Source organism: Petaurus breviceps, unplaced genomic scaffold, assembly GCF_028583685.1.
Source record: "Petaurus breviceps papuanus isolate PSGF00001 unplaced genomic scaffold, PetGlider_PUasm1.0 90823, whole genome shotgun sequence".
NCBI classification, from domain to species: Eukaryota; Metazoa; Chordata; class Mammalia; order Diprotodontia; family Petauridae; genus Petaurus; species Petaurus breviceps.
The window spans coordinates 6595016-6604317 of NW_027187352.1; positions in this window are offsets into that span (position 1 = coordinate 6595016).

Genomic DNA, 9302 nt, shown 5'->3' on the forward strand with positions numbered 1-9302 from the left:
TTCCTTTAGCAAAGCAGATCCAAGAACCTGTTGTAGCTGCAAACCCTGAGGACGCTTGGGGTGCTTGCTGCTACAGGTGATTACGGGAAGTGAGCAAGAGTATGACATGTAAACTTCATAGAGTTAGCAGGGATTTATTAAACACAGCATTGTACTCTTCACTCTGGCATGGAAGCAAGAAGTAGTACCTGGCTGCCATATTTCAGGAAGGACACTGACACGCTGGAGTGTATCCATCCAGGGCAGGGTGACCTGGGTGAGGAGCAGAGTGGAGACCAGACCACATGAGGGTCAACATGGGGAGCAAAGAAGATTTGATGGAGTGGGGTGGAACACTGTTAGGGAAGCTCATCGGCAGGTAATTGAGGGATTGTCATAACAAAGAGTGTTTAGACTTGTACTGCTTTCACCCAGAGGGGAGAACTTCAGCGAGAAGGGATGTGAGGGAAAGCCTGGCAATACCTGGAGCTGTCCAAAAGTGGAATGGACCTCCTCAGGAGGTGGTAGGTCTCCCTTTATTGGAGAGCTTCAAGCAGAGGCTGGACAATCACTTGTTGGGTGTGCTAGGGAGGTGATTCCTGCTCAGGTGTGGGAGCAGACGGCTTCTTCCAATTCTGAGAGTCTGTAAAACATCAGACGTAGCCCTGCTTTGTTTAATTGTCCTGCAATATGGCGCAAGCTCAGTGGTGACCTCATCCTGTCTTCCCACGAGGCTTTCAGAACTGAGGTTTCCCAAAAAAGAGCAGAGGCAAAATCACTCCATTCCTTGGTGGATTTGAATGAAGATGGGCAATAAGATCAGGTATAGCTCAGAGAGGAGACACTGGGGAAAGGCAAGCAGGGATCATATAGAGTTGCCAGCACAATGTACTTATTCTTTATCGAGTCCAAACACCTTGCTGTGCTACCGCCCCTGATCAGAAGCAAATGCCTCCCATTTGCCCTCCCATTTCAGAAGCTATTTGACAACTATCCTGGGCCTCACTTTTCCTATCTGGAAAAAGGAAACAGGGAGAGTCTGGATCAGGATTTTGCAGGTCCTCTCCAGTCCAAAATTAACAACCCAGTCTTGCCCAGAGAAAGAACTGGATTAAGGCCTAATTAATTTTTATCATAAACGACAGAAGGCAGTTTCAGCAAGGGATGGGTACAATGAGAAGGTCCTGCCCAGCCAGCCACAAATAAGAGGCAAGAAGAACCGGTGTACTGTGGTAGAAACAGCTTCAGGCTTGGAGTCGGAAGGCCTGGATATAATATCTGGCCCCAGTGATGGCATGTAGGATGCCTGCCACTGGACACCCTTTTCAGGTGACGTAGGATTGAGCTCAGCCCAAATCTGGATGACACAGCAGCAGTTCGCATACCTCAAAAATTCAAAAGCAAAGCTGTCATCACAACTCGGGCCCCTTCTGAGGCACTCGGTGCCCTGGCCCAGGAGCTGAGCACTACTATGCTCACTGGCAGAGACCTAAATCAACAAACCAGCCTTTCTTAACACCTATTAGGGTGCCAGGAATTGTGTCAGCTGTTAGGCCAAAACAAACCAAATGAAACAGTGTGCTCTCAAAGAGCTTACAGTCTAGCACAGCAGAAAATGCCTACACATACACAGTGTCCCAAAAGTCTTAAAACCAGTACTGAGCCTTTTGGGATACCCTGTACAAGTATATATGGAATGAATAGAAAAGAAGTACAAGGGAGTTAAATATAGGCTAATGAAAGAAGGAAAGAGGGAGGGAGGAGAGGAGGGAGGGCATTAGCAGCTGGGGGATTGGGGAAGGCTTCACACCAAAGGCAGTTTGAGCAGTCTTGGAAAAGGTGAGGAGGGAGTGCATTCGGGGAATGGGGAAATGGTCAGTTCAAAGGCACCGAGATGGGAGATGGGAGAAGGAGTGTGAGGAGCACAGAAAAAGCCAGTCGGGCTGGACAGTAAAGGAGGGGAAATAATGTATAACAAGGCTGGGAAGATCAGGTGTAGACACCCTGACGTGTGACAGTAAGTTCTGTCTGCTTTCCCCAGGGAGTCAGAAACAACACCAATGGAAACGGAATAGAAGCCAGACCACCCCAGCTGAGATGCTGCAAACTTGGGAGGGCTGGACTTGGCCATTCACTCCGATGCTTTCCCACATGCAGCACTATGGACCACACAAAAGATGAGGTTTGCTCTGACAATAAGGCACCAGAGCTGAATGTGGTGTGAACCTCATTTATATAGCAATTCCTCCCCAACCTAGGTGGGGGTAGAATCCCCCAAATCTATAAACAATATTCCTCCATCCTTAAACCAATTACTAAAAGCCATTTAGTGGCTGGGTGACTCTGGGCAGTGGCACAGTCTCTCTGATCTTCAGAATTCTCATCTGTAAAATGGGGATATAAGGGTTCCCCAAACCATCCACTCCTCAGTTTTCCTATTAAGAAAGTGTCTTTTAGTGATAATAGCAAGCATTTGTATAGTGCTTTAAGATATGCAAAACACAGAACAAATATTATCTCATTTTATCCTCACAACCCTGGTAGTTAAGTGCTAAAGTAATCCCCATTTTGCTGCTGAGATAAACTGAGGCAGGCACTTATTCAAAGTGACTTGCCCACAATCATCCAGCTGGTAAATGTGATAGGATGTGATCTCCGGTCTTCCTGACTCCCTGTCCTATGCTTTATCCATGCACTAACTACATACTCTACATCAAATGAGCTGTCCTTACGAAGGGTTTCCTAGCTCATTCATCCCAGAGCAGAGGTGTTGACAAGAAGATGGAAATCAGTTGTATGGAAAGAAGTGGAATCTTCCGGAGTCACAGGGAAGAATTGAAGATAGATTGAGATCAAGCAAACTTCAAAGAGACCATGTCAATCTCCTTTAGAACAAGAAAGGTTGAGTCCCTCAGGGAGGAAAAATCCCTAACAAAACAGGAAAGCCCTTGATGGTGGGGGAAAAACCCAGAAGGGCCTGGCCCATGTGTTGGAAATTGTGCCTCTTAAAGTTTGGGAAGAATGTCTGAAAGAAACTCATTCACCTCATCAATGAAGATTCCTGGACAATTTGGTGTAACTGGAGAGGGTGGCTGGGTCATCAGCCCTTGGTAGGGGGCAGGATTAGTTACTTTCCTTTCTTCCCATCATGGATAGTTCCTGCTTATTTGCTTTTCACAGCTGCTATTTTTCCTGAAGTTTTTACTCGGTTTCTAATTTTACTGAGACTCTAGACACTTCATTTTTGTATGAAATCTGGCTAGATGCTCACCATTTTTTTTTTTGCTGTTGTTTTCTACACCTTATATTCTCCTTGTACTTCCACTGGTCCCTGGTGTTTTCAGAGGAATAGAAAACTCAAATGTTCAAAACACACACATGTATGCGATATATATGGATGTGTATCACACACATATGCACACATATATAGGTGTATATATACTATATATGCATATATAAAAACATACACATATGTGTGTATACACATATTGAGGATGTACTTCCTAATTTTTGCTGTTGGTCAGTTGTTTTCAGCTGCGTCTGACTCTTTGTGACACCATTTGGAATTTTCTTGGCAAAGATACTAGAGTGGTTTTGCCATTTCTTTCTCCAACTCATTTTAAAGATGAGGAAACTGAGGCAATTAGGGTTAAGTGACTTGCCCAGGGTCACACATCTAGTAAGTATCTGAGGATAGATTTGAATTTAGGAAGAGGAATCTTCCTGACTCCAGGTCTGCTGCTCTCCCCATGGCCCCACCTAGCTGCCTATGCTTCTCAGTACTTAGCATTTATTCAAGGCATTGTTATCCCCTTTCTGTTTATGAATGATGGATCGATGTATGAGGCAAAGTGGATTTTATCTGGCAGGACCCCACTGAGCACTCCATCTCTTGAGTTACTAGGACCCTTAGTCCCATCCTAAGCTTTGTAGTCAAAGAAATTCCCATTTTTTTCAGTCACCTTGAGGAGGGGGGGTCAGTTGGCCAACCTTACCATATCTACCTTCTCAATATCATCTCCTCCTTTCACCACTCATATGGCCACCAGGACCACTGCTTACTCTTCCTCACACACTGTGTGTCCTGTCTCCTGTCTGTCTGCATTTTCACTGCCTGGCCCCTCTGCCTGGAGTGCTCCCCCTCCTTATCTTTCCTTATTGGAATCCCTGGTTTCCTTCAATACTCATCCAAGTGCCATCTTCTTTAGCACCTTTCCTGATCCTCCTTGAGCTCCTTCCTCCCATACTTTCTTTCTCTCTACAATTATCTAGTATTTGATTTGTATCAATCAAATCTTTTATATATGTTTGTATATGTGTATGTATATATACACATATGTATATACATACATACACGTGCATATATATGTATAAAATGGGGACTGGCCAATGAGGGCCCAGTCCTTTGATCATATGTACTATGCTGTTTACTCATTCATGTGGAGTCTTAAGAGTGGAATGGAAGGGCTCTTTCCTTCCCTGCTCCAGAGCAGAGAGATTCTCTGTTTCCTATTAGCTTATTATATTGAGATGAAAAGCTTTTTAATTGACTGTTCTGCTCCAACTGAGTGTGCATTCAAAAGGCTCAAACAGATGAAATCTCTCTCTCTCTCTTCCATTCCATAAGTCCACTGGGTCTTATCTCTCTTTCCTGGTGGTAAACAAGCCAAGAACAGTCATTAGTGTCTGAATCAGGAGAGAGACAGATGTGGCATTGGCTTGCTGCCTGCCTCTACCCAGAGACTATGTCGCTATGAAGATATATTGCTGCTGTTTCAGCTGTGTATCAACGCCCATTTTCTACTGACCTTAACTGAATGAGTACCTGGAGACAAACAGACAAGGTTACAATCTGTGAGCTTCAAAAGGTCAGAAGAGCTGTCAGAGGTCCAGCTAGTAGACTAGGTGGCAAAGACTGCCAGTATCCACGGCAGCCAAGCCAGAGGAGTGACCTGCTTGAAGGATTAACTACTTCACTGTGTCAAGTCCATTCTCTCCAGGTACAGAGGTGGTAAAGGAGAGTGTGATCTTGGTTTTCTGTCATTGTACTTAGTTTATTGCTATTTGTTTTCAGTAAATACCTCTTTAAAAAAGTAATTGATATTGATTAGTTAAATAATATTGGGGAAATTAACTGGTGATTGACGGGGAGGGATGGAGGGACATATGAGAGTGGGCTTATGATAAAATCCTCAACATTTCACCTTAAGGGAGTAGTAGCTACCCTCTGGGGACCTATTTTGAGGGTACAAATGCAAGGAGCCAAAGTATCCCATAGTAGGTGTTATATGAAAATAGGAAAGAATGAGAAGGTATGGATGGGCTGTGATTTGCACTGCTGGGGGTGCTACCTAGATGGGTGAAAGGCCAGATAACTTGAAGGGCAGAAGTGGAAAGAAGGTATATTCCTGTTTACGATGTTCTGCTTCTGTCATGGCTCTCTTGGGTCAGAATAACACAAAGGGGCCTTGGGTTTATTTAATTACTTGACTGGTCACTTAGCTCCAGCTAGCAATTATGGGAGGCAGGTTTACAGCACACCATGCTACTAACCCCCAACCATAGACAGTCAGAGCTTCATATTTGGCAAGGTGGAGTTCTTCCTTGTATCCTCACACTGCTCCAAAAGGATGCTCTCTCCCACCCCTCCACAATTAGGACTCAAACAAGGATCAGGAATGTTATAGATTCACAGATTAGGACTAGAAGGTACCTTAGCAGTCACCTAATCTAACCCCCTCATTTTACAGATGTGGAAACTGAGGCTTAGAGAGGTTTAGTGATTTTCCCTAGGTCATACAGATAACATGGGATGGAGGCAGGATCTGAATTGAGTTTCTCTGACTCTGATATCCATTGGGTCTTAGTGATGTCTTGATTTCAAGAATTCTTCCTCTTCAGCATCTTTGCTTCTTAAGATAAAACATTTATATAAAATAATAAAGCCAGATGGTTCTAAAGCCATGCTCCAGCAACAAGGCCAACCTCTAAAACTACAGATGGTTTTGGTCTTGAGAGCTTGTTCTTTCTACCCCTTCCCACCCCACCTGCTCATCCCCATAAGCTGATTTTTCTCTTCTGCCACTTCTCCCATAGTTTTAACTCCTTCATCACCATAACAGTTAATACTGCCCAATGCAAATCCTGGCCATTTCATTATCCTGCTCAAAACCTTCGGAGGTATCAGTTGCCCTAGATGCCTTCTAAGATTGTGTCTGGTATAAAATATACACTCCCTAGTCTGGCATTTCAGTTCTTCTACAGACTGGCTCCCACTTACTTTTTCAGCCTTATTTTCCCCCATTTTTCTTCTTTATGCATTTTATGCTCTAACCATACTGGACATATCAAAAATGGAACTCACTAGCTTTCCCCCAATCCTGCCCCTCTTCTGAACTTCCCTATTTTTGTTGAAGGCATCACTATTCTTTTCTTTACCCACTTTCACATACTCAGATTCATCCTTGAGTCCTTACTATCCCTCAGGTTTCCATGGCTCATAGATCCAACTGCCACATTTCTCATGCTTAACTCCTTCTCTCCACTCACATGGCTCACACCCTAGTTCAGGCCCTCATCTGTTCTTGTTGGCCTCATGTAGCAGCTTCCTACTTAGCTGCCTTTCCTCAAGTTTTTCCCCTTTCCAATCCATCCTCCACACAGCTGCCAAAATGATATTTCTAAAGCATTAAGTTTAACCATGTCACTTCCCTGTTTAGTCAACTTCACTGGGTCCCTATTACCAAGATCAAATACAAATCCTTCCATTTTGGTATTTAAGACCACTGATAATATGGTTCCAATCTAACTTTCTACCCTTACTATGTATTATTTTATTTCATACACTATATGGTCTAGCCAAATTGGCTTCTTTTCTTCCATCTTAACCCTCTGCAGTCTGGCTTCTGACCTCATCATTCAGTCAAAATCTCTCTCTCCAAAATTACTAAGAATTGAATTAATTTTGAAATCTAATAGCCTTTTCTTAATCCTCATCCTTCTTGACTCCTCTGAAGCATTTGATATTGCTGATCTCCCTCTTCTCCTTGATGTTCTCTTCTCTCTAGGTTTGTGTGATGCTAATCTCTCCTGGTTCTCCTCCTTCCTACAAGGAAATTCTTTTTCAGTCTCCTCTGCTGGATCTTCACAAAGGTAATGTCTGCTAATGGTGAATACCCCATAGGATGTCTGGTCTTTTCTTCTTCCTCTTTTTCTCTTGGTAATCTTAGTAGCTCCTATGAATTCAATTATTATCTCTATGCTGATGATTTTCAAATCTAGTTAGCCAATGCTAATCTCTACTCTAATCTTGCTTCTCCAACTGCCTATTGGCCATTTCAAACTGGATGTGCTCTAGGTACCTTAACAATTCTTGCCCTCACGAAACATACATTCTATTGAGGGAAACACCATGTATACATATAAGTATATACAAATTAAAAACAAGGTGATAAGGTAGGGAGTGGGGAGGCACTAGTAGCTGGAGGGATTAGGAAAAACCCTTTGGAAGGAGGTGGGTTTGAACTGAAATTTGAAGGGAGCTAAGGATTCTAAGAGGTCAAAGTGAAGAAGAGCCTTGCATTCCAGGCACAAAAAAACTGGGTAGTTGTATTAGAGAGTACTTTTCCAGTACTCTGTTTATTACTATCAAACAAGGCATAAATCGAGGAGGCCTATGATCACCAAAAGTGTTTGCCACCATCATGGTGGATGTCCAATGCAGAGTCCAAAGAGAATAGGAATTTATAGATGATGAGGTTCTCCAGAGCTCCAGTTTGCAGCTGACATTTCATTGATTGTATCAAGCCCTAAACAGTGTAGAGGCTCCTAAATGAGAGCTATGATCCTGAAGAAGAGTCTGGGCTAATTATGCATAAAGGAAAAAATAAAAGAGTAAAGAATGATTAGTATCTGATCCACCAGCATATTTATCTTGGGTAGACACTGCAGATAGAAACCAAATTTGGTTAGAAACTAAATAGATGGTAGGAAAGTGATTGAATTTCACTTGTGAAATTGTGTAACACTTAAAAAAAGGATTATAAGTTCATAGACCTCAGAGACCATCTCATACAACCTTCATTTTACAGATAAGGAAACTGAAGATAAGACAGGTTAAGCTATTGACCCAAGGTTACCCAGGTTGTAACCAGTGAGGTGAGATCTGAACCCAGGACTGATGACTATAATAATACTCAGTGCTATTCCCTCTGAACCCTGCTGCTTCCTTAAAGACCCTAAGTTTCTTCTTGAAATTAAAAAAAAACCCAATTCATTATTCTAACACCAATATTCTTCTGGTGATGTTACGTGACTATGAATCATGGAATACTCTGAAGAATTGAAATTATGGGTGAGCCAAAGGACAATGGACAGTGAGATGAATGGTGGGGTAAACAGGCTGTAACTCATTACCAGTAACTACAAATGTGCAAAATGGTGCATAAAAAATAGCCTCAATGAGATGCATGAACAGAAAAGGCTACACTGTTCAGGGCTTGATACAATCAACGAAATGTCAGCTGCAAACTGGAGCTCTGGAGAACCACATATTTACAAGAGTAAGGGATAACAGGTGGACAACCCAAGAACTGAACATGTCAAGAGATCTACTAGAAGTCCTCTTCTCCTCTCCCCTCCCCACCCCCATTCCAGCATTAGGTGTGGCCACACTGAGGAAGATTTATAGGAGGATGTAGACAAGAGTTGCACAGATTGAGGTAGAGATATGTTGCAATCCTCCACATGGCTACCAAATTGATATTCCTAAATCACAGTTCTGATGTTACTCTTATGGTCCAGATGTTTCAGTGGCTCCCTACTGCCCATAGGATAAAATGCAGACTCTCCCAAGTAGACCTCCAGCTCCCAGCCTAGAGCTAACTGATTGGTGAGAACTCACCATCTCCAGCTGGTCCTAAACACACAACCATATTTTACTGCCATGTTTTCATTACCTGCTTGATAAGTACCCTACCTCTCCGTCCCCACTACCATTGCTACTACAAAGGGCATGTCAATTAACTGTCCCATTGTGCTGCTCACTATTCTTATGACTTCCCAGACGACAATTCCATTTCTTGACCTCCATTCCCCTATGTATTGTCTCCCCATATTAGACTATAAACTCCTTAAGGGAAGGGGCTGTCTTGCGATTTTGTTTGTTATCTCTAGGGCTTAGAACTATTTCTGGTACATAGTAAGTACTTAATAATGGTCTTTTGTTCCTTTTCGCACTTAATATCCTTTACAATCTAATTCTAACCTAGCTTTCTTGGCAGCCCTCCCCAATCCCTGCCCCCACTTACTTTACATTCTGGTCA